The 26,172-nt window shown below is 39.9% G+C and overlaps 1 protein-coding gene across 2 annotated transcripts in view; it reads right to left on the reverse strand.

Moving 5' to 3' along the window:
• CDK19 (cyclin dependent kinase 19) overlaps nt 1-26,172 on the reverse strand; it is a 170,433-nt gene that overhangs the window by 114,171 nt on the left and 30,090 nt on the right. The window contains exon 2 of one of the 2 annotated variants that reach the window (XM_047733062.1): nt 11,574-11,635. The exons of the other annotated variant lie outside the window; for it this stretch is intronic. The gene's annotated coding sequence lies outside the window, so the exon portion shown is untranslated. The remainder of the gene's footprint in view (nt 1-11,573; nt 11,636-26,172) is intronic. 2 annotated transcript variants of the gene reach the window in all.

A 26,172-nucleotide genomic window follows, 5' to 3' on the forward strand; every position in this document is an offset into this window, starting at 1 on the left:
TCCTCCTATAATTAATGCTGCCCTCCAATAAGGTACAGGAAGAGAAACTTTCAAAAGACCTTGACAGGCAAATCTAGATACTAGACACTCTATAAGAAAATTGGCCTGGCTCCTAAAAAGAAGGAGGAAAAAAAAAAAAAAGATTCATGAAAAAGGTAGATGAGGGTGGGGGTAGTCTATTCAAGACATGTAATAACCAATAATGTGCATGAAAATCTTGAGTAGACTGTAGTTCAAATAAAAACAACTAAAAAGTGGGGCCCTGGGTGGCTCTGTCAGTTAAGCACCTGACTCTTGATCTCAGCTCAGGTCTTGATCTCAGGGTTGTGAGTTCAAGCCCTGCACTGGGATCCATACTGGCCATGGAGCCTACTTTAAAAAAAAAAAAAAAAAAAAGCTGAAAAGGTTTATTAGTGGGACACCAGTAAAAATTTAATTTATAGACTAGACAATTTTATTATTGTTAATTTAATCTTTTAATTTTTATTCTATTATTTTTCTTTTTTTTAATATTTTATTTATTTATTTGACAGAGAGACAGAGAAAGAGAGCACAAGTAGGGAGAGCAGCAGGGAGAGAGGGAGAAGCAGGCTCCCCGCTGAGCTGGGAGCCCTATGCAGGGCTCAATCCCAGGACCCTGGGATCATAACCTGAGCCAAAGACAGTCACTTTAACTGACTGAGCCACCCAGGCACCCCTATTTTATTAATTTTCCTAAGTAGAGGATAATCTATGGTGATTATGCAGAATATCTTCATTCTCAGGAGATACAGGTTCAAGTATATTGGGGTCTCATGTCATGACACTTGCAATTTATTTAAAATGGTTCAACAGCAACAAAAGACACACACACATGTATATATATACAGAGTGAGAGATAAAGAAATACAGAAAAATGGTAACAAAATTGAAATCTAGGTGGAGGGTATGTGGATATTCACTATTCTACAATTTAAGGTTTTTGCTTTTTTTTTGCCTTTTTTTTTTTAAATCATGTATTTATTTGTCAGAGGGAGAGAGTTAGGGAGCACAAGCAAGGGGAGCAGCAGGCAGAGGGAGAAGCAGGCTCCCCGCTGAGCGAGGAGCATGATGCAGAACTCCATCCCAAGATCCTGGGTTCATGACTGGAGCCGAAGACAGACGCTTAACCGACTGAGCCACCCAGGAGTCCCTCAACTTTTTTCCTTTTACAAACTTTTCTCAATAAAACAAAACTGAGGAGGAAAATAACTAATAGGCAGCAATTCGAAAGTTAAAAGAAAAATAAGGAAGTTGTACACGGAAGCTAAAAGACAAGTATTAAAACATAGCTGGGCAACGGTGGCAAAATAAGAAAGGAAGGCCAAGATCAAGAAGACTGTGGACTATCCTCTCAAATACTGTCTCCAAAGGGCTGAAACTACTTCCAAGTTTATATAAAGAAAATATGGGGCAAAGGTGGGTGCGCACGTGCAGGCAGGCAGTGAAGGTCATACGGATCGTGGTCATGGAGTCAATCACGACGGGGGTCTTAGAAGCTCAGGGCAGTCCTTGCTGCTTCAGGGGGTAGTTTCAGTTCCCATCAGGGGATGCTCTGCCCTCAAGGTCCAATGCCTGAGCCAATAGACAAATAGGAAAGAAAAACCCAACTAAAAAGTTTGAGTCAAAAGGGAGGCAGCTGAAGTCCTCTATCACGATTCAAAGCCAACACTTAAAATTTAAATATGTATCAGTTTTTCACCATACTACTGAGTTTCTACTAAACCTAGACCACTCAGGAATCTTCTTTTGATAAAATTTAGATTTTGCACGTTTTCCTGGTTAACCTTAACTACTGTGATGATAGAAAATGTGATACTGTGATAGAATAAGAAATACGTACTTTGGTCTTCCTCCAGGGTTCCTGGCTCACATCTCCTAAAACCCTTGTAATTTCTTAAGTGTTTAGAGCATAAAAGCATCTTTTATTATAATATCTGGGTTTTGTTCCTGGAATAGCTCCAGGAGGATAAAAGTAAAAGAAATTTTTTTGTTATTCATAACAAGTCCCTTTCAACCAAACCTGAGTTTATATAATGAGGCAATGTTTAGAAAGTCTCTGGATAACGACTGGATGGCTGGTCGATACGGGGGGAAAACTAGGTGACGATAAATTTCACCCCAACCCTCAACCTCACCCATATCCCCAAGAAGGGGGCTAGAGGTTGAAAATCAATGGTCAACAATTTAATCAATCATGCCTACATAATGAAGCCTCAGCTCTGAAGTACAGAGTTCTAAGAGCTCTAGGCAGGTGAATAAGAATACATATACTTGGGGCACCTGGGTGGCTCAGTGGGTTAAGCCTCTGCCTTCGGCTCAGGTCATGATCTCAGGGGTCCTGGGATCGAGCCCCACATCGGGCTCTCTGCTCAGCATGGAGCCTGCTTCCCCCTCTCTCTCTTCCTACCTGTGATCTCTGTCAAATAAATTTTAAAAATCTTAAAAAAAAAAAAAATTAAAAGAATACATGTACTTGCCAAGAGGCTGGGATAGCCCAAAACTCCATGCGGATAGGCGCTCCGGTGCTTCAGACCTTCCAGACACAGACCAAGCTCCATCTGTTCTTCATCTGGCTGCTCATTTGTATTCTTTAATATATCCTTTGTAATAAACCAGTAATCTAGTAATTAAACTTTTCCTGAGTTCTGTAAGCCATTCTAGCAAAAGACTGAACTTGGCGGAGGATGTCACGGGAACATCAAATTTGTAGTTGAGCTGGACAGAAGTTGTGGGTGACTTGGGAACCCACCAATTTCTATGGGGGTCTGAAGCTGGGTGCAGTCTTGTGGGGCTGAGCCCTTAGTCTGTGGAGTCTGCACCAACTTCAAACAGTTAGTGTCAAAACTGAGTTAAATTGTAGACTATTCAGCTGGTGTTGCAGAACTGGTCAGTATGAGAAATCAATCACACATCTGGTATCAGAAGTGTTCTGGGAAGTGTGGGTTTAAGTAAATAGAATTGTGAATAGAAAAAAGAAAAAAAAGAGATTTTCCTTTTGGAGAATCTATTTAATAATATAGTAAGTATACCAGGTGCCTGGGTGGCTCAGTTGGTTAAGTGACTGCCTTCAGCTCAGGTCATGGTCCCAGGGTCCTGGGATTGAGCCCTGCATCAGGCTCCCTGCTCAGTGGGAAGCCTGCTTCTCCCTCTCCCACTCCCCTGTTTGTGTTCCCTCTCTCACTGTGTCTCTCTCTGTCAAATAAATAAATAAAATCTTAAAAAATAACAATAATAATAATAATATAGTAAGTATCCCTGCTAGATCCCAAGCAAGAATTATAATTTGAACCATTATAATCCACAATCTTTGAAATACACTTGAAAGAAAAAAGTGAAATCCTTTAAAGGACTTTACTCAAAACTTTAATCAGCTTGGCACATAAATCATAAAATAAAAAGTCAGCTAATTATTAGCTATTAAGAATTGATTTTCTTTTAAAAGTTGCCATAGAGGGGGTGCCGGGGTGGCTCAGTCGGCTTAGTGTCTGACTCTTGGTTTCAGCTCTCATGATCTCAGGGTCATGAGATTGAGCCCCGCATCAGGCTCTGCATTCAGTGGGGAGTCTGCTTGGGATTCTCTCTCTCCCTCTCCCTCTCCCCCTCCTCCCACTTATGTACTCTCTCACTCTAATAAAATAAATAAATAAAATCTTTTAAAAAACTAAAATAACATAAAAAAATAAGTTTCCATGGAGGTTTACCTGAATTAGTTTGTATAAAAATCCAGGTAAGCCTAATGTTGTCAAATGATCCACTTCATACGAATGTCAACCTAAGACCAAATTTTAGTCACTAAAAAGCTAAAAGACAAGAAGTTAGGAATATAAAGCTGCTTCTCATCCAAGAAAAAAGATAAATAGCAATTGTAAGAACTAGCCCATCAACTCGTAATTTATGGGGAAACAACGTATTTTTTTTCTGTTATCATTAAATCATCCTAAAAACATAAAAAGTAATACCATCCAATAGCACAACACATTTATAGTAAGCATTATAATAATGGCTATATTTATATGGTCCTCAGTATGAGGCAGGCACCTCTTGAAAAGCCTCACTCTACTAACTCTTTCAATCCTCACAATATGCTGTGAAGCAGATACTATTGCCATTCAGTCATACAGATGAGGACACTGAAAGCAGAGAGGTTAAGTAACTCACTGTAGGTCACACAGCTAGGTAAGGGGTAGACTCAGGATTCGCCTGAATCTAGGAAGTCTGTCTTCAGAGTCTGTGCTTTTTTTTTTAAGATTTTATTTATTTATTTGACAGAGAGAGAGATCACAAGTAGTCAGAGCAACAGGCAGAGAGGGGGAAGCAGGCTCCCTGCCAAGCAGAAGAGCCCAACGCAGGGCTCGATCCCAGGACCCCGGGATCACGACCCCAGCCAAAGGCAGAGGCTTTAACCCACCGAGCCACCTAGGTGCCCCCAGTGCCCCCAGAGTCTGTGCTTTTTAATCATGACAGCTTCATGTCTTCTTATTCCCCTTCTGGAAAAAAGGAACAGCATGTACTGCAGGCAAAAGAGTACTACGCCCTTGACGTTCAGTAAGGCTGATGTAGAATAGGGGAAAGCAAGAAAAAGCTAAAGAAGGAGGAGGCACGGCCAGATCAAGCAGAACAGGCAAGCCACATTAAAGAGACTGAACGTTTTTTTTTAAGATTTATTTATTTGAGAGAGAGAGAGTCTGGGGGGTAGGAGGGTGGTAGGAGGAGAGGAGAGAGAGAGAATCCCAAGTACACTCCCCACTGAGCACAGAGCCTGGCACGGGGCTCAATCTCAGGACTCTGAGACCATGACCTGAGCAGAAATCAAGAGTTGGATGCTTAACTGACTGAGCCACCAGGTACCCCAAAGAAAATGGACTTTATCCCAAGAAAAAAAGGATTTTAAGCAATGTGTGTGTTTGTGATTTGATGTTTTTGGTAAGTTGAAGTTGAGAGGACTGTGGTGGTGTCTAAATGGAGATGCCCAAAAGGCATTTGGGTGAACCAATAGCTTAGAAGGGAGACTGTGGGCTGGAGACGGAGATGTAAAAGCATTTAGGAAAGGAAATCTTGAGACTGGAAGAGAGGACAGAACCCTGAAGAGCATGATTTAAGAAAAAGGATCCTACAGTATTAACACTGTAAACAACATGATTTGGTGCTTAACATTGCTAAGTGGTTTCTCATTATTTCCTTTACTCTGGTCTTCCCAAACTAAACACTAAGTTCACTGAAAACAGTGATACCTCCTCTTGCCTTTACAAATCCACAGCCTTCAAATATTAAAGGCTATCTGTGGGGTACTTAACCAAATGAGATATGAGGAAGGGATAAATAAAACATACTTGATTTTAGGAAAATATTTTTTTTAAAGATTCCTTTGATCTCCCATTTCTCCCCGGCTTTTGCTCTCTCTGCACTAGCCACACTGCTTGCTGCAAGACAAGGCTGGGGACCAATGACATGGATGCAGTGGTTCTGTGATCTACTCTCTCATACTCAAAACCTGATAAGCAAATCCAGTTGAAATGATTTTAAGAGAAAAATGGAGGATAGGAGTTCTCATTTAAAATAAAAAAGACAGGGGTGCCTGGGTGGCTCAGACAGTTAAGCATTTTGATTTCAGGTTACATCTTCTGATCAAACCCCTAGCAGGCTCTGCACTCAGTGTGCTCTCAATCAATCAATCAATCAAGTCTTTAAAAATAAATAAAAGACAAAATTTGTTCTATGGCATTTTACTACTACAGCAGGAATTTTTCTTATATTTTTATATTGTCATATCACAAAATACTTCCTATTTTTGACTGTCTTTTCCATGGTGATGGATCTCCCTGATCTCTCTTCCCACTTATTACTCCTATCCATTAGACAAGCTTTCCGAAAATTTTGTAACACTCTAGTCTAAGGCCAAAGCTCTCGTCCCTGCATTCACCAAGCACAACTCCGTATTATACACATGACATTCATCATTCACCACTTTGTATGGTACTTTTCCATGATGTATGACTTAGAGAGCATGGGATATGGAATTATACACCTGTTATACTAAGTCACACAGTTAATAAGTTACTTACACCCTCAGATTATCAGTTTTTGCATTTGTAAATTGAGAATAATAGTAACAACACCACACAATTGTTTTGAAAATAACTGAGATCACATATGTAAAGTCCCTAGCACTGTGTCCAGCTATAGGTTCAATAATTGTCAGTTCTTGCATCAAAATTGTAAACTTTTCTTAGGATAATATGAAAGAAGTCCATGAATAGGCATTTCAGTTAAAATGCTTGGGAAGAGGGTACCTGGGTGGCTCAGTTGGTTAAGTGTCTGATTCTTGATTTTAGTTCAGGTGATGATCTCAGGGTTGTGAGATCCTGGGTTTGGAACCTACTTAAGATTCTCTCTGGGGGCACCTGTGTGATACAGTTGGTTAAGTGTCTGAATCATGGCTTCTGCTTGGGTTGTGATCTCAGGGTCATGATCTCAGGGTCGTGAAATTGAGCCCCATGTCAGGCTCTCTGCTCAGAGCAGTCTGCCTGAGACTCCCTCTGGCCCTTCCCCCATCCCTCTCTAAAATAAATAAATCTTTTAAAAAAAAATTTAAAAAGGATTATCTTTCTCCATCTCCCTCTACCCCTCACCCCCCAAAAAAGAATGCTTAGGAAGTAACACAGGAATATGAGTTTTTGGCAAATATTAGCCAAAACAAAACATAACATTTGAAATTAACCTTTCCTATATGGATAATAAGTTTCCGGAGAGGAGGTATCATTATCATGTGTACTTTGTAGCCATCACAATACCTAGCAACTAACAATCAAGTATCTTATGGATTAATTGATTAGAGGACTGATGTTACTGGTTATCTCCCTTTCTAATGGAGGTTTATAGGAGAGCCAAGGTAGATGTTCAACCTTATCTGAGTGCCCCTAATCCCATCCTACAGAAATTTCAATGAGGGGAAGGAATCCTCCTATGATCTAATATGAATAGTAAATTGCATCTCTTGTACTACTGATTAGGATATTCTATCGAGATTCCTTATACTTCATGAAGAGAAACTAGATGGTTTTCCTGCTAAGATCAGGAATAAGGCACTCCTATTCAATATCACACTGGAAGTCCTAGCTAATACAGTAAGATAAGGAAATAAAAAGTATACAGATTGAGAAGGAAGACATAAAACTCTTTGTTCACAGATGGTATGGCTGCTTTTGGAGAAAATCCTAAAGAATCAACAAAAAACTCCTGGGACAAATAAATGATTATAGCAAGGTTGCAGGATACAAGGTTAATATACAAAAGTCAATCACTTTCTTATATACCAGCAATAAAAGTTGGAATTGAGGGGCGCCTGGGTGGCTCAGTGGTTAAAGCCTCTGCCTTCAGCTCAGGTCATGATCTCAGGGTCCTGGGATCGAGTCCCGAATCGGGCTCTCTGCTCAGCAGGGAGCCTGCCTCCTCCTCCTCTCTCTCTCTCTGCCTGCCTCTCTGCCTACTCATGATCTGTCAAATAAAAAAAAAAAAAATCTTTAAAAGTTGGAATTGAAACTGAAAACACAGTAACATTACATTAGCACCACCCAAAAATGAAGTACTTAGGAAGGAATCTAACAAAACATGTACAAGATCTATACAAGCAAAACTGAGGAGAGAAATCAAAACAGATCTAAATAAAGGATAGATAGATATTCCATGCAGGTGCCTAAGAAGACCCAATATTGACAAAATGTCTGTTTCTCCCAATGTTATCTATGGATTCAACAAAACCCCAATCAAAATCTCACCCCGTTATTTTGTGGGTATTGACAAAATGTTTCTTAAGTTGACATGGAAAAGCAGAGGACTCAGAATATCCAACATAATATTAAAGAAGAAGAGTGCAGAACACTGACATTACCCAACTTCAAGATTTACTAAAAAGCTAGAGTAATCAAGACAGGGTAGCACTGGCAAGAATAAGCATATAGATTAATAGAATGGAACTGAGAGCCCAAAAATAGACCTATATAAATATAGTCAAATAATCTTTGACAAAGCAACAAAGGATAGCATTAGAGAAAAAATAGTCTTTCAACAAATGGTGCTTGAACTAATGGACATCCACATGCAAAAAAATTAACCTAGACACAGACCTTGCATCCTTCACAAAAATTAATTCAAAATGGAACATAGATCTAAATGTAAACTATAAATCAATAAGACTCCTATAAGATAATGGAAGAGAAAATCTAGAATGTCTTTAAGTTTGGAGATAACTTTTGACTAAAATTTAAAACTTCTGCTCTGCAAAAGACATTTATGAGACTAAAAAGACAAGCCACATATTGGGAGAAAATATTTGCAAGATAGTGTCTATTAAAGGACTGATATTCAAAACATACAAGTTAATATTGTTTAAACTAGGGGCACCTGGGCGGCTCAGTCGTTAAGCATCTCCCTGGGCTTGAGTCATGATCCCGAGGTCCAGGAATGGAGCCCTGCGTCGGGCTCCCTGCTCAGCGGGAAGCCTGCTTCTCCCTCTCCCACTCTCCCTGCTTCTGTTCCCTCTCTCACTGTGTCTCTGTCAAATAAATAAAATCTCAAAAAAAAGCAAACCTCAACAATGCGGAGCACCTAGGTGGCTCAGTTGGTTAAGTGTCTGACACTTGATGTCAGCTCAAGTCTTCATCTCAGGGTCCTAAGTTCAAACACTGCATTGGGCATGGAGCCTACTTAAAAAAAAAAAAAAAAAAAAAAACACCTCAACAATAAGAGAAGAAATAACTCCATTTTAAAATGGGCAAAAGATCTACACAAACATCTCACCGAAGAAGATATGCAGATGACAAATAAGCATATGAAAAGATGGTCAACATCACGTGTCATTACAGTTGCAAATTAAGACACAAAATGAGATACCACTATACACCTATTAGAATGGCTAAAATCCAGAAGATCAAATGCTGAAAAGGATATGAAACAATAGCAAAGCTCATTATTGTTGGTGGGAAAGCAAAATGATACAGCCACTTTGGAAGAGTTTGGCAGTTTCTTACAAAACCAAACATTCTTTTATCATATGACCCAATAATTACACTCCTTGGTATTTACCCACATGAATTGAAAACTACATCCACACAAAAATCGGCACATGAATGTTGATAGCAGCTTTATTCATCATTGCCAAAACTTGGAAGCAATCAAGATAACCTTCAGTAGGTAAATGGATAAATAGACTATGGTATATCCAGACAATGAAATGTTACTCCGCACTAAAAAGAAATGAGCATCAAGCCATGGAAAGGCATGGAGGAAGCTAAAATGCTTATTACTAAATGAAAGAAGCTAATCTCAGGCTACATGCTGTGTGATTACAACTATGCCATTCTGGAAAAGGTAAAATTATAGAGATGGGAAAAGATCCAGTGGTTGCCAGGGGCTCAAAGAGAAGGAGCCAGGGATGAATAGGTAGAGCACGTTCAGGGCAACAAAATTATTCTGTATGATATCATATTCGTGAATACATTGATTGTACATCTGTCAAACCCACAGAACATCTACAATAAAAAGAGTGAACTGTAAGGTAAAGTGTGGATTTTAGTTCAAAATGATGTAACAATACTGGCTCATCCATTACAACAAATGTACCACACTAAAGCAAGACATTAATTAATAGGAAGAGGAGGCAGTAAGGGGATATATGAGCGCTCTCTGTACTTTCCACTCAATTTTTCTGTAAACCTAAAACTGCCCTAAAAAATAAAGGCAATTATTTTTGAAAAAAACACTTTAAAAGCCATCCATGTCACCACATCTTTCTCACCACCACACCAGCTGGGGGATGAGGACCTGGGGAGGAGAGTCTTTCTCTGCCTTGACAGAAGCAAAACTTTGTATCTTTTATACTAGTACTTAGAATAACTTACTGAGATTCTCAACTGGTAAGAAAATATACCACACTCCAAGAGTTAATTAAGCAAATACAAGGCTGTAGAGCCAACTAGTCTGAAAATGAAGCACGAACAGGCCTTCAAGAAATTACATCCACTATTACTGGTAAACAGAAAATATCCTCCAACTGGCCACTGAAAATAGTAAAGGAAAGGAGAAAGGGCCTAAGAGGTAAAATTGCAACTAACCACAATAAACAGTCTGAAACTCATCTATCTTCTCATTAACTCTCTCCCTGTTAATAAAAGAAGCTTCTCTGAATAAGAGGAAAGTGAAAGAAATAGTTAAACTCAGCTGATTTTAAGATGGAGTCTGTGTTGGGCACAGAATAGAAATTTAAAAGAATATGTACCACCCTAAAAAAAAAATATATATATATATAACCTTGACTTTGTGTAAGGTATACAACCTGCACATAAGGTGTAATGTGCAGCCCCACAAATAAAACTTCCAGAAGACATAAGGAAATCATTCCTTTGATTCCCATTCAGATTTCTCTCTAAAAACTAGCCACATTATGAACTTTATGTCTAAGAATACATTTTGTTTGCGGCTATAGATGGTTAAACAAAACAAACAACAATGGGCACCCGGGTAGCTCAGTGGGTTAAGCCTCTGCCTTCGGCTCAGGTCATGATCTCAGAGTCCTAGGACCAAGCCCCGCATCAGGATCTCTGCTCAGCAGGGAGCCTGCTTCCCTCTCTCTTTCTGCCTGCCTCTCTGCCTACTTGTGATCTCTCCCTCTCTCTGTCAAATAAATAAATAAAATCTTTGTGTATGTGTGTGTGTGTGTGTGTGTAAATAAATAAAATCTTAAAAACAATAACCACAACAAAAAAAAAGCCCCTCTATACAAGTGTCATCTGAAGAAAGTACATAAATGGTTTTATGAGTTCACAGAAAGTAGTAGTTATCATACCTGGCACATAAAAGGGAAAAATGTTTCTATTAAAAAAAAAAAAATTAAAGAAGCATTGCCCAGGAAAGGTATGTCACATTATTTTCTTAAAAAGTAACTCATTAAGAAGGTCTCTATAAAAACATATTTTACAAATATGTGGGATGTGTTTGTTTCTCTAATGAAACAAGAACTAACTTGAGAGAAGGGCATATTAACACATTCTGAAAAGAGAGGTAATTAACATATTGGAAACTAACATTTTTGGCACATGGGACCTACAGCAAGAATGTCTATCCTCTAGTCATGAGTCATGGACTAGGCTGCGTCTATTGTGAAACAATCTTTCAGTAAAAGGAGCAACAGGGAAGAATACAGCAGATGAATAATGACTTGGACAACTTCCCAGGAAGAAATCATCATGAAGCTAGGTCTGAGACAGCTAGACAGTAGATACTATACATTATGCTAATACTCTCTTTTCTTAATCACCCCTACTGTTTAGTTAACAGCAGAGGGTGAAATTCAGTCTTTAGTTCTGTCTAAAGTTTTCTATTTGGTATGGATTTTAATAATACTGAATAAAATTATACAACTTGTTCTTAAATTTTGTGAATTATTTAATGCATCATTATAAATTATTTGTGATGACATTCGTGAAGAGTTCTCACCTGTCACATACCCACCCCAGCACACACACACAATGACACCAGAAGGCAACACTCTGCTTTACCTTCTGCTGAAAAGTCTGCTACCTCCAACGCTTGAGGTCCATACACGAAGCCCTCCTGGTATCTATGAACACAGCAGAGGCAAAAGGCAGAGAAGTTTATGTAGATTTAAAGTTACACTGCCCAAAACACAAAATGCCAAATGCCTATCATAAGTCTATATATCTGCCAAGGAAATTGGATTTTAGATTTGACAGCGAGCACATCAATAATATATTGATAATATTCAGAGTTCATTATATATTAGGTAGCTAATTATGTAGAAAAAAGTAAAAGTGAAGCCTTAATTAATGTATACTCCCACCAACAGAAGTGATTTATAGTCTCTGAAATACTAAAAGAGCAACAAGTATGAACTCATATATGGTCAAAGCACAGTTTAATTTTTTAAATTATGTGAGAGATGGGGCACCTGGCTGGCTCAGTCGGTACAGGATGCAACTCTTGATCTCAGGGTGGTAAGTTCAAGCCCCATGTTGGGCACTGGACGTACTTGAAGATAAATAAATAAATATTAAAAATAAAATTATGTGACGAGCCAATACACACATAAGAATATGAAAGAAATTACGTAGAAAAATATTCTTCACAAAATGGAGTGTGATAGACCCTACAGCTCAAAGTAAATTCCGTCTTAGGACATGAGTTTATTGGGGATACTGGAAAAAAACAACCAGAAACAGACCTGGAAGAGGACAAGGTAGAAGAAAAAGGGAAAAGTAGAACCGAAAAGATATTCTAATGCCAAGTTTGACAGTAATTTTGAAATGAGCAAGGTACTACACACGCTAGGCAGTAAGGGGAGAAATCTACCTTGTTCCAATATTACAAAATAAATATAAGCATGAAACATGAAAAGCTCTTCAGAAAACTTCCATGTAAAAAACTAAGTATGTCATCAGGTAAAGTATTTAGAACTCAGATTTCATCTCATTCTTTTCTAATGATAGGGATAAAAGATTGTAAAATGCAGCTTGGGTATGAGGGAATCAGATAAATTTTAGCAGCTATTAAATTTAAAAGAGGGCAGATGTTATCTTTATGTAATATTTAGAGATCCTTAAAAATGTCATCAAATAATTAGGAAAGAAGATACAAACTATTGTCTTAAAACATGGTATGTCAAGAAAGAAACATAGCATTACAAAACATTGGCCCTAAAGTCAGGTGGCTTGAGTTCAAGTTCCAGATAAATCATTCAGTTGCTTTGCAACATCAGGCAGCCCACTGAATTTCTTAGTACAATCAGAGTTGTTCCATGAGGGCTCCTTTACCATCTCACAGATTTACAAGTAATATCAAAAGAAAAAAGATTTTAAAAATCACAGAATGCTATATTTTGTAAGAATTTATATCAGTGCATTTGACTTAAATTAACAACTTAATAAAAGTGGTCATATAGGGGCACCTGGGTGGTTGAGTCAGTTAAGTATCTGCCTTCGGCTCAAGTCATGATCCCAGAGTCATGGGATCGAACCCCACATCGGGCTCTCTGCTCAGCGGGGAGTCTGCTTTTCCCTCTCCCTCTGCTGCTCCCCCTGCTTGCACTCTCTCTCACTCTCAAATAAATAAATCTTTAAAAAAAAGAAAGAAAAAAGTGGTCATACAGAGGGAATACAGAGTGCCAAGCCAAGGAATTTGGAGAACTGGATGGGGAAGATGGCCCAAAGCCAAAAAGACTGAGTTAGCCAGAAGAACCTAGAGTACTTGTCAGAACTAAATGGCAGCCAGAAAGGTCACCGTCCCCAAGAGAGGGTTGTATCATATTACTGATTTAGCATTTTGCCCGGCACTATCTGCCTCGGATTTATCTTCTCTTAGGTCCCAAACAATCTTAGAGACTGCGCCCTTCTTTAAAGTGCTGCTTGTGACTGTCTAAACTGACAGGATCTGAGACACAGGAACTACCTGCGTATTGTATATATTTCTAAAAACCAAACAGATAATATCCCACCCGATAAAACAATAATGGCAGCAAAGTCTTCTATGGAACGTATGATGTGCCAGACACAATTCTAAGAGCTCCACGGGCATGAGATCATTTGGTCTTCATAACTCGGAGATTTTACCCTCACTTTACAAATAAAGAAACTGAGACCCAAGACCTTAAGAAGCTTGCTTAAACGTACACAGCCATGGGGCACCTGGGTGGCTCAGTTGGTTGGGCGACTGCCTTTGGCTCAGGTCATGATCCTGGAGTCCTGGGATCAAGTCCCACATCGGACTCCCTGCTCGGCAGGGAGTCTGCTTCTCCCGCTGACTTCTCTCCTCTCATGCTCTCTCTCTCTCTCTCAAATAAATAAAATCAATTTTTAAAAAGACTACACACACACAGCCAGAAGTAGCAGATGTGCAATTCGAACACACTACTTCAAGAGCCACACTCTTCGTCACTGTGTCATATAGTCTATGGAATTAAAAATCATTCAAGCCAGGCACTTATCTACTGTAAGAAACCACATAATAATAAATATTCAATTTCTTCATAAATGTTCAATTGAATTCAGTGTAGTCAATCATGCTATATAGATCCTTTAGCATTTGCAACATTTCCCCGGAAAATTAAAATTCAAATGATTGTTGTAGAAAATATGTAAAAAAAAAATGAGAAATGCTTATCAGCCCAGTCATGAGATAGATAGATAGATAGATAGATAGATATCTCTAAATAACAGTAAAATAATACTGGTGTTAGACTAGCAAGATTGAGTGATTTTGTTCAATTTTTTAAAATTACTGCCATGTGGGACACCTGGCTGGCTCAGTCAGTAGAGCCAGTACTCTTGATCTCAGGTTGTGAGTTTAAGACCCATGCTGGATGTGGAGCCTACTTAAAAATAAATAAATAGGGAAACCTGGGTGGCTCAGCCAGTTAAGCATCTGACTTCTTGATTTGGCTCAGTTCCTGATTTCAGGGTCCTCAGAGCCCCACATCAGGCTCCCCACTCAGCAAGGAATCAGCTTGTCTCCCTCTCCCTCTGTCCCTCCTCCTGTTCTCTCTCTTTCCCTCTCTCTAAAATAAACAAATAAATATTTAAAAATTAAATTGTTGCCATGTGATTATATTAACTCACTCTTAAACATTTTATAAGTTTCAAAAAAATTCAACATAATGAGATAGTACCACATGCCCATTAAGATGGCTACTACCAATTTTTTTTAAAGGAGGAAAATAAGTGTTGGTGAGGATGTGAAGAAATGGGAACCTCTGTGTACTGTTGGAGAGAATGTAAAATGGTGCAGCTGCAAGAGAAGACAGTATGGCAGTTCCTTAAAAAATTAAAAATAGAATTACCATATTATCCCACAATCCACTTCCAGGTAGAGCCAAAAGGATTCAAAGCAGGGATTCTCAAGGAGACATTTATTTGCCTCCATGTTCATAGCAGCATTATTCATAATAGCTAAAAAGTGGAAGCCACCCAAGTCTCCACTGGTGGATGAATGGATAAACAAATTGTGGTATACTTGGGACATACCTCCTGTAATCTCCAATGATGGAGGCACCCACTTGACTGGGAAGATCATACAAGCCCTAACGAAAGACTTGCAAACTTCTTGGAATTATCATTGTCCGTTTCACCCTCAGTCATCAAGCAAGGTTGAAAGAATGAATCGGATCCTCAAACTTAAAACTTCAAAACCTGCAAAAACTACTGGACTTCCCTGGCTAAGCAACTGCTTTTGATCTTGCTGACTGTTCCCAGTATCCCCTTAGGGAAATGAATTCATTCCACATAAGAAAATCGCCAGCAGACCAATGTCTGGCATACCACCTTCCGCTGATCCCTTGTTGCTTCGGGCTAGTATGACCAGCTACTGTAATGACCAGCTACTCTCTAATGTCTCACGCTCAAGCCTATTATCAACAGGTAAAGCCATACCAGATCCCAATTCAAAGGATCCTGTTGGGGGGCGCCTGGGTGGCTCAGCGGGTTAGGCCGCTGCCTTCAGCTCAGGTCATGACCCCAGGTGCTGGGTTCAAGCCCCACATCGGGCTTTCTGCTCAGCGGGGAGCCTGCTTCCTCCTCTCTCTCTCTGCCTGCTTCTCTGCCTACTTGTGATTTCTCTCTGTCAAATAAATAAAATCTTTAAAAAATTTTAAAAAATAAAATAAAAAAACAAAGGATCCTGTTGGTCACAGTCTGGTAATGATGAATTCCAGAAACATCACCAGGGGATCGCAGCCCTAAAACCTTACTGCAAGGGATCTTACCAAGTGCTCCTGATGACTGACAACAGCAAAATTAAAAGGCACTAAACCTTGGATACACATCTCACAGAAGGCTCCAGCCAACACCCACTACGTACAGACACTAGAGATCTCCAAATCAATTTGACGAGGAAGAGAAGTAGCTGACATCAAGGTAGACTATTTCCACCCAAGATGATAGATCAAGACTTCATACTTTAACTAAACATGAAACTTTCTCCTCTTCCTTTCCTTTCCTCTAGCATTGGCCTGGAATGATTGTGCCCTCATCTTTATCTCCCAGGTCATTGCTAAGGGAGTTCTGGTAAGTAGAACAACCTTTTGTTTCAGGCTAGGAGAAAATCTAACTATGCCCCTAATTTTGTTTTTTTGTTTTTTTGTTTTTTTTTTTGACACAGAGAGAGAGATAACAAATAGGCAGAGAGGCAGACAGAGACAGAGGAGGAAGCAGGTTCCCTGCTGAGCACATAGCCCAATTCAGGGCTCGATCCCAGGACCCTGAGATCATGACCCGAGCTGAAGGCAGAGGCTTAACCACACTGAGCCACCCAGGCACTGCCCCCCAATTTTTTTTTAAAGATTTTATTTATTTATTTGACAGAGAGAGAGATCACAAGTAGGCAGAGAGGCAGGCAGAAAGGGGGAAGCAGGCTCCCCGCTGAGCGAGAGCCCAATGCGGGGCTCGATCCCAGGACCCTGAGATCATGACCCAAGCCGAAGGCAGAGGCTCAACCTACTGAGCCACCCAGGCGCCCCCCCTAATTTTTTTTTAAGGTTTTATTTATTTATTTGACAGAGAGAAAGCACCAGTAGGCAGAGAGGCAGGAAGAGAGAAAGAGGAGGAAGCAGGCTCCCTGCCAAGCAGAGAGCCTGATGCGCGACTTGATCCCAGGACCCTAAGATCATGACCTGAGCCGAAGGCAGAGGCTCAAACCACTGAGCCACCCAGGAGCCCATATGCCCCTAATATTTTACAAGCAAAATGAGACATCTCATTGGAAGGTTCCCCTCAACTTACACTGCTAATTTAAAAGGGACCTAACAGGAGATAGTCATGATTCTGGATCCACTTCTTTGACAGTTCCCTATTTCCCTGGTTAGGGATAAATGTAATGAGGCTATGATCAAGAACTTCTTCATTCTTAAAATTATTGCAAAATCTGCTGCTAAAGTAATAGCTGCCCACCCCCCCCAAAAAAAAATCCTTAGACTTTCTAGTCAAAGTTGTTCTTGATAACAGGATAGTTCTTGGTTATCTTTTAGCTGAGCAAGGAGGTGTTTGTTACAGCCAACACCAGCAGTTACACCGGGATTAACATTTCTGGGGAAGTTGAAACATCACTACTAAGATCACTCAGCAGGCCACTTGTCCAAAAAAGGTGACTCCTTCAGGGGGTCTTTCTTTGACCTACATGATTTTGACTTGTTTGGGTCTTGGGGACCATGGCTTTGAAATGCCCTGCAAACACTGGAAATTATCCTGTTTACATTAATCATAATACTCTCCCTGGCAAATTGTATTCTCACAAAGGCTCTAAGTTAAATGACTGCAGCCACTAACCACCAAGCAAATGATCTCCTCAGAAAAGGAACAAAGAGAATGACTGACTTAAAAACTGCAAACCTTAACTTGTTACTTGTGCATATCACAAAGATTAAGCAAAAAAAATCATGACCTATGAATACCACACAAAAAAACTGCAACAGCTGTGGGAACTTTCCAGAGCAGTAACCAAGAGTGCTACTCATGCCTTAAATTATGAACACATCTCTCAGTTAAATCATGAGTGTGATCTCTAGGTGATAAGTGTTAAAAAGAAAATCAAGGGTGGGGAGGTGGCCAAGTCAGTTAAGTGGCTGAGTCTTGATTTTGGTTTAGGTCATGATCTCAGGGTCAATGAGATGGAGCGCTGCCTCAGGCTCTGTGCTCAACAGGGAGTCTGCTTGAGGATTTCTCTCCCTCTGTCCCTTTTCCCCTTCCTTGCACATATGTGCACGTCCTCTTGCTCCCTAGCTCGCTTGCTCTCTCTCTCTCTCACCCACTCTCTCTCCAAAATAAATAAATCTTAAAAAAAAAAAAAAAAGAAAAGAAAAAAGAAAATCACAGGCCCCCAAATGGCATCACTTTGTTTAAGGCCCCCAAGTCAGTAAACCAGGGCTTAAAACCAGATCTAATTGTAGTCTCAACCTCCAATGTCTTTTTTCTTTAAGATTCTATTTATTGATTTATTTGGGAGAGAGCGAGCGAGCAGGGGGAGGGGTAGGAAGAGGCAGACTCCACACTGAGCGCAGAGCCCAACAAGGGGCTCAATCCCAGGATCCTGAGATCATGACCTAGGCTAACCAACTGGGCCACCCAGAAGCCCCTCAACCTCTAGTGTCTTAACTGGTCCATTATAAATTTTCTGACCCCCACCAATGAGGTAATATGTGCCATGGGCCTTCTCTATCCCCCAAAGGAAGATGAGGTAATCTATATAATATGCCCCCAGCCCATTCCCTTAAGGGCATGTTGTCTTGCCTGAAACAGTCCTTTCTTCTCTTTTCCTTATAACTTCCTTGCCCCATACTCTTTCCTATAAAACTTTCCATCTTGTTCTACTCCTTAGAGCACCTCTCCACTTGCTAGATGGGATGCTGCCTGATTCATGAATCATTTAATAAAGCCAATTAGATCTTCCTTTTTTCTGACACACGCTACAACATAGATTAACCTTAAGAACATACTAGATGACATAGTAAGTCACAAAAGGGCAAATACTATGTTATTCTACTTCTATTGAGGAACCTGGAGTAGTAGGCAAATTCATAAAGACAGAAAGTAGGATGGTGGTTGCCAGAAGCTAGGGGAAGGGGAGAAATGAGTTAAAAGAGAAAATGAGAAAATGAGTTAAAAGAGAAAATGAGAAAAATGAGGGTTTCAGTTTTGCAAGATGAAGAGTTCTGTGAAGGATGGTGGTGATGGCACACAAAAATATGAATGTACTTCATGACACTGTACACTTAAAAATGATTAAGATGGGGGTGCCTGGGGGGGTCAAGTCAGTTAAGCGTCAGACTCTTAGTTTCAACACAGGTCATGATCTCAAGGTCGTAAGACTGAGCTCCACACTGGGCTCCATACTCAGCCCAGAATCTGCTTAAGATTCTCTCTCCCTCTTCCTCTGCCCCTCTACCTAAGGGAGAGGATCTCAAGCAGACTCCACACTCCACAAGGGGCTCAATCTCATGACCCTGAGATCGCAACCGGAGCTGAAACCAAGAGTCACTTAACCAATGTGACACTGAGGCACCCCTACCTCATCTTTTAAAAAAGTAATATGTGCTAAGTGTATAAAACTTAAAGTATAAAGAAGAAAAATAGAAACATTATTTCCTCCCCCAGAAAAATTATAAATCCCCTTTTAATGTATATTACTACCCAGTTGAAAATGTCATGCAATTTTTTTAACATAATTTCTATTGATGCCATTTTTATCAGTGTTCATCCTCTTTAGCACCAAAATACTTAATTTTATGAAAAGCTTAGTTGGAAAGAATCTCTTTAACTCAAGGGTTAAAATAATTTAAGCATAATTTTTGCTCCCAGAACTTGAACAGAATGGTATCAAAATAATGGCTTCAGGAGAACCTGGGTGGCTCAGTCAGTTAAGCATCTGCCTTCGGTTCAGGTCATGATCCAGGATCCTGGGATTGTGTCCAGCATCAGGCTCCCTGCTCAGCAGGGAGTCTGCTTCTCCCTCACCCTCTCCCTCTGTATGCTCACATTCTCTCTCTCTCTCTCTCTCTCTCTCTCTCAAATAAATAAATCTTTAAAAAGCAATAATAATAAAGGCTTCAATCTTCTAGTTTTCCCAGAATACATTCTCTACTTAGTTACCAAACACATTCTTGCATTTCTAGACTAGCAATTAACTCTCTTCTGTAAGATACTGCAAGTATTACTACTTAGCTATTGTACTAAATTGGTCTCCCCAGCTCCATTCTCAATCCTCTTTGTGGCAGATACTGCTGGCTGTCTCTATATCCACTCTCTCTCTTCTCAGTAACAGACCCCGGCTTTATTCTGGGTCGCATGCCCCCAGGTAAAAGTGCCCCCTTTCCGGCCTTCCCAGCTGCTACAACTTGTCAATGAGCTGGAAGTAGAAGTCATGAATGTGACTTCCAGGAAAGTTACTTGAAGGGAAGTGACTTAGTGGGAGTGTGTCCGTTACTGGGACATGATGGATAGCAATCCAGTAGTGATTTTGTACCACAAGATAATGGAAGAAATGCCAAAGGACAGTAAAGCAAACAGGAAGAACCCAGTCCTTGACAATCCCAGCTTCATCTTACAAACAACTACTTGTAGCCTTCTCGTACCACCCTGCCTTTGCATAAGCTGCTTGCGATGTCCTTTTCCTCAATCTTTCTCCACCTATTCTTCAAGTCTCAGCTCTTCCAAAAAGTCTGTCTGATGCACCTGCCACTGACACAGGCGCAGACAACACTTTCATGCACCAGCTATGAACAGACAGTCTTCCTTTTCTGTGTTCGCCTTTTCTAGGCAGGTTCTGTAGAATTTTTCAGTGATAATGTAACATTGGTTTTCTTTTGTTTTTTTTTTTATTTTTTTTTTAATTTTATTTATTTATTTGACAGACAGAGATCACAAGAAGGCAGAGAGACAGGCAGAGAGAGAGGAAGGGAAGCAGGCTCCTGGCCAAGCAGAGAGCCCGATGCGGGGCTCGATCCCAGGACCCTGGGATCATGACCTGAGCCGAAGGCAGAGGCGTTAACCCACTGAGCCACCCAGGTGCCCCTAACGTTGGTTTTCTTATCTGTCTTTGTCCCTGAGGTCAAAGTCCCTGAGGACAGAAACCCTAAGCAATTCTTCGGTTTTCCATAGCCCTTAACACAGGGTCTAGAGTACACAAGTACTCAGTAAATGTAGGGTGAATGAATGAAGTTCAGAGAAACAGTCATTCGCAAGTCCTTTAAATGTAGGGTGAATGAATGAAGTTCAGAGAAACAGTTATTTGCAAGCCGTTTAAAATTGTAATATCCTCATTTTTTTTTTTTGGTGGGCAAGTAGGCAAAGTTTATTGAATGACAGTACAAGCTCCAGAAGAGGGAGGGGACCCACAAGGGTTGCCCATCCTCAAACATTTAAAAGCACACTGTTGCCTTCATTTCAAATCACAAAAATTCTGATATCATGGAATATATCAGAAGACATTAGGATTTTTTACCAGTTGGTAACAGTGTACATAATTTCCTACCTATAAAATATCATTTCTCTTCCAAAACAAAACAAGTATCTTGAGTGAATAAGTAAATCTACACAAGTAAACAACTTGCGAGGTGTTCAAGAGAAAAAAAGCAATAGAGAACATTTTCTCTCTTTGCAAGATATCCTTCTAACACATACTGAGGACTATTTATGTGCCAAGCATTATACTAGGCAGTTACAGAACAGAATAATGAGCTCTTTGAAAGAGAAAAAGCCCCAAGAAACTGTGAGTGCATCTATCCCCATCTCCACGCAATGAGAAGGCTTAACGGAGATGGCCTTTAGAATTTTATTTTTAGAAGAGAGACTTTAGTTTTCCATCTTTTTATGAACTCGAGTTTGTTTTTAGGTAAGACAGAAGGAGCCAGCGTCTTTTAGCACCCACTATGCAGCACCGTTCCAGGTTCCAAACATACATAATTTCAACTAAGCTTCACAAAAGTTCCGTGAGATGGTTCTTCACCTCCTTTTAAAGACTAAGTAGTACCTGATCTGTGAAAGTTAAACAGCTAGGATCTGAACTCAGAAATGTGTACCTCTAACAATGGTTGTCCATTACATGCTCGCTCTTAAACTCTTAGATATAAAATATAGGAGCCAAGAGAAAGTTACCAATAAATAACTCACCACTTAACTAAGCTTTCATATGCTTCATCACTATTTACAACATTTTGGTTGGGTGCAAGGAAGCAACTTTTTTTTTTTTTTTTAAGATTTTATTTATTTATTTGACGGAGATCACAAGTAGGCAGAGAGGCGGGCGCGGGCGGGGGCGGGGGCGGGGGCGGGGGCGGGGGGAAGCAGGCTCCCCGCTGAGCAGAGAACCCGATGTGGGGCCAGATTCCAAGACCCTGGGATCAGGACCTGAGCCAAAGACAGAGGCTTTAACTCACCGAGCCACCCAGGCGCCCCAGGAAGCCACTTTTTAAATGATGAGAAAAAAACTAACTTTGAAGAATGCCTAGCTGGCTCAGTCAGGAGCGCATACAACTCCTGATCTCGGAGCTGTGAGTTCAGGCCCCACACTGGGCTGGAGCCAAATAAATACATATAGAAAGATAGATAAAACGACTGATAGAACCAAATCTATTTCCAACCTCCATCCCAAGTGCTTACACCAGCTGTCCTATATTACTTATTGCTGTTTCTTCTTATCATAATTTTATACATTTTTCTTCTTCTGTGTAGAATACAGAGATGTAACAATAATTTTGATTCTGTTCCTAATAGTCAAATTGCCTCCCACTGGTAGTTATGATAAAGTCTGTAATCTAAGAAGAATAAATTCTCATTTATCTCATTTTGTACACGCTATTCCTATTATAGCCTACAGTCCCACAGCTATACCAAGACACTAAATTCTTTTCTTCTAATCAAGGAAACTGATGTTTTTAAAAGGATAAAATAAGATGATGCTTTGTATCCACAGCCCACGAGATGATATTCGAGGAAGACAATGCAGAGTACTACATGTGGGAAGGGGATGGAGGAGTAAAGAAAAACAAAACAAGGACCCTGGATAAATTTGCAGCATAATTTTTCAGAGTACGAGACCTTTACCTGCAGTAGTATAAATTTTCTTATCAAGTAAAAGCATAATAAAGTTAAATTGAAAACAATGGGAATACCCACATTACTTTCCGTCCTTCTTTTAGCATGAAAATTCCAAAGTTGGCCACTTCTTTAAAAACACATAATTGGGGGGGAGGGGGAGGGGGGGTGGGGTTATGGACATTGGGGAGGGTATGTGCTATGGTGAGTGCTGTGAAGTGTGTAAACCTGGCGATTCACAGACCTGTACCCCTAGGGCTAATAATACATTATATGTTTATAAAAAATAAATTAATTAAAAAACACATAATTGGCTTTGCCTTCCTTCAGTTTCTTCTACCACGTAACAAGTACCAACAATCAAATGGAAATTAGACACTATGTAAACTCTTCTTCTGATTATAAATTACATGAAATTCTCTTTCAAATCATATAAAATACAGAAACAAAGCCCAGATTTATAAAAATACGAACCAAACACATGGAAAAAAATCAGAATGTTCTTTCATTTCATTGTGTAATTGGGTCAAATGAAAGCAGCAAACAGCACTATCCAATACAGACTTCTACCCAGAGAAAAAGATAGGGAGGGCACCTGGGTGGCTCAGTTGGTTAAACGTCTGCCTTCAGCTCAAGGTCATGATCCTGGGGCCCTGGGATCGAGTTCCACATCAAGCTCTTTGCTCAGTGGGGAGCCTGCTCTCCCTCTGCCTCTGCCATTCTCTCTCTCTGTTTCTCATGAATAAATAAATAAAATCTTAAAAAAAAAAAAACTTTTTTAAAGAAAAAGATAAGTAAAGAGGAACAGGGATAGAAACAGTTCATTAAGTACAATGGTTGAAGAGCAAATCTAAGGATTTTCATACTTTTTGTGCCGCATTATACAGTCTCGGTTCTATTAAAAAGAACAAAACTATAATGTTCTTAGCTGTGATGATGATATTATGGTTATGCAGCAGAATGTGCTTATATGTGGGAGAGGCATGTTAAAATATAAAAGGCTACAGTGCCATGTTTAATCCCATCTGAAAAAGCAAGAGGATAACATTAATGACCTAAGTCTTTCTCACTTCCCTGTGTCCCAGAACTCAGAGTCCATGCTAACACTGCATTACTGTGAAGATGCCAGTGGGCCAAAGTTTCACGTCATGAATTCTACAGCCTTATTTCCAATGAGGAGAAACAGAACAGAATCTGGTGAAAGCAAGATCCTACTCAGAGACCTGGAGAGCCCTTAATTAGGAGTCAAAGAACCTCTGCCAGTAACTTGCCCAACTGTCCCCTTTACCCCAGTCCAATCCCAGTTCCTCAAAATAAAAAGTTAAAGACTGCAACAAGAACTTTGTGAAATGTAAAAATTAGGCCTCAGTTACACACCAACAGAGAAGCTGCTAACCTTAAGTAATTCGAGAGAGGAACAAATAGTAAGACAAAAGGGCAAAGTATAATATATAATAGCTCTTATCTGTCAAAATAGAATTGAATTCTTATGTTTACCCTCCCCTTCTAAATAAGCCTGGAAACACAGGATAAAAATAAGAACAAAGGACACACTTTCCACTAGAATGATGCCATTGGCAAAACTGCTATTTTTCCTTTTATGCCCCCTTCAAATGACCCCACAATTTGGTCCCAAGTTCTCACACCTCTGGTCCTCTCTGCCATCCATACCAGTGCAAAACTCATCATGAAATTCCCCACCATCAGTCTACACACCTAACTCTTGGCAGTGGAGATCTCTCAGGAATGCCTACATTTTATATTAATTGTCTGCACTTTACAACAAGTATGTTTCCTTTTACGGTCAGGAAAAAAAAAAATTACTATTTCCATTTGGGGAACTATGACAATCTATTCCCTTTGGAATCTATTACTCCATGTCTCCATCAGGTTAAAGGCCAAGTTCTGAGGCCAGGAACACGATGATCATGCCATGATCATTAACTTAACTTTGAAGTGGTTCAGAAATACATAAGCACATTTACAGAGAAAGCAAATACAGCAATCTGTTAACTGTTTAATCTGGATCTGGGAATGGCAAACTACAGCCCAGGCCAAATCCTGCTGTGCCTGTTCCTGTAAATAAAGTTCTGTTGAACACTGCCATGTCCATTCCTTCACCCGTTGTTTTGGAGACTGGATGGTCTCCAAAATCTAAAGTATTTGCTGGCCCTTTACAGAAAAAAAAATTGCTAACTTCTGATCTAGACAGTGGACATACAGGTGATCATAAAAGGACTAAGTCTTTAATAAAATTCCCTGTATGTTGGGGCCCCTGGGTGGTTCAGTCGGTCAAGTGTTTGCCTTCGGCTCAGGTCATGACCCCAGAATCCTGGGGTCGAGCACTACACGGGGCTCCCTGCTCAGAGAGGAGCCGGATTCTTTCTCCTGCTTCTCCCTCTCCCTCTGCCTATTATTCCCTCTGCTTGTTCTTCTCTCTCACTGTCAAATAAATAAATAAAATCTTCAAAAAAAAATTTCCCTGTGTGTTTGAAAGATTTTATAATCAAAAGCCGGAAATATATACAACTTTATACATGAGTCTTTTGATTTCTCAAGAAAACAGATGAATACAGAAAGAGATCTTTGAGACAGAGAGCTTGGACACAACCATAATAGTGGTATGATACTGCAAAGAGTTATTATGCAGATTTTGGTGCAAAAGGGAGAACTTTTTTTAAAACAGCATTTGATGATATCTATTTCCAAACACAGCTACCCTAGTAGAGATTTATGCTACAGAAATACGCAAGTATGAAAAGATTAATAGTGATAGCACAGCTTGTCATCTGCCAGAGCCTGTTGCAAGCACTCTACGTGTCACGCAGTCCTAAGATACAAGTTAATTTGCCCAAGTCAAACACCTAAAAACTGGTACAGATGGGATTATGAATCCAGATAATAGAACTTCAAAGTCCAATCTTAATTGCCAAACACACTGCCTTATGAAAAAAGTATAAGGAGGAAATGAATGCGAAATACCCAAAAGATGAATATAAACAGTGAATTCACAAATGAAGATGTTAAACTCCCTGGTGATAAAATAATAATAATAATATCAATAAAGGTGAAATATCCTAAATGCCTAGGAATTTAGGTAAGTGGGCAAAAGCCAATGTGGGCAAGGACAAAAATAAAGAGAGAGGACTGAGCCCATTTGATGGTACAAAATTGGCTCAACCTACCTGGAGAAAGAGTGTGACGATACAGTCCTAAATTTGAAACAGGCATACCCTGTGATCCAACAATTCTGCTTCTAAGAATTTATTTGAAAGAGATAATCAGACAAGTGGGCAAACATATGATGCATTATTCAGTGAAAAAAACTAGAAACCACCTGGGGCGCCTGGGTGGCTCAGTGGGTTAAGCCGCTGCCTTCGGCTCAGGTCATGATCTCAGGGTCCTGGGATCGAGTTCCGCATCGGGCTCTCTGCTCGGTGGGGAGCCTGCTTCCCTCTCTCTCTGCCTGCCTCTCTGTCTACTTGTGATCTCTCTCTGTCAAATAAATAAATAAAATCTTTAAAAAAAAAAAAAAACTAGAAACCACCTAAATATTCATAAATAG

Source organism: Lutra lutra, chromosome 6 (assembly GCF_902655055.1).
Source record: "Lutra lutra chromosome 6, mLutLut1.2, whole genome shotgun sequence".
Classification (NCBI taxonomy): Eukaryota; Metazoa; Chordata; class Mammalia; order Carnivora; family Mustelidae; genus Lutra; species Lutra lutra.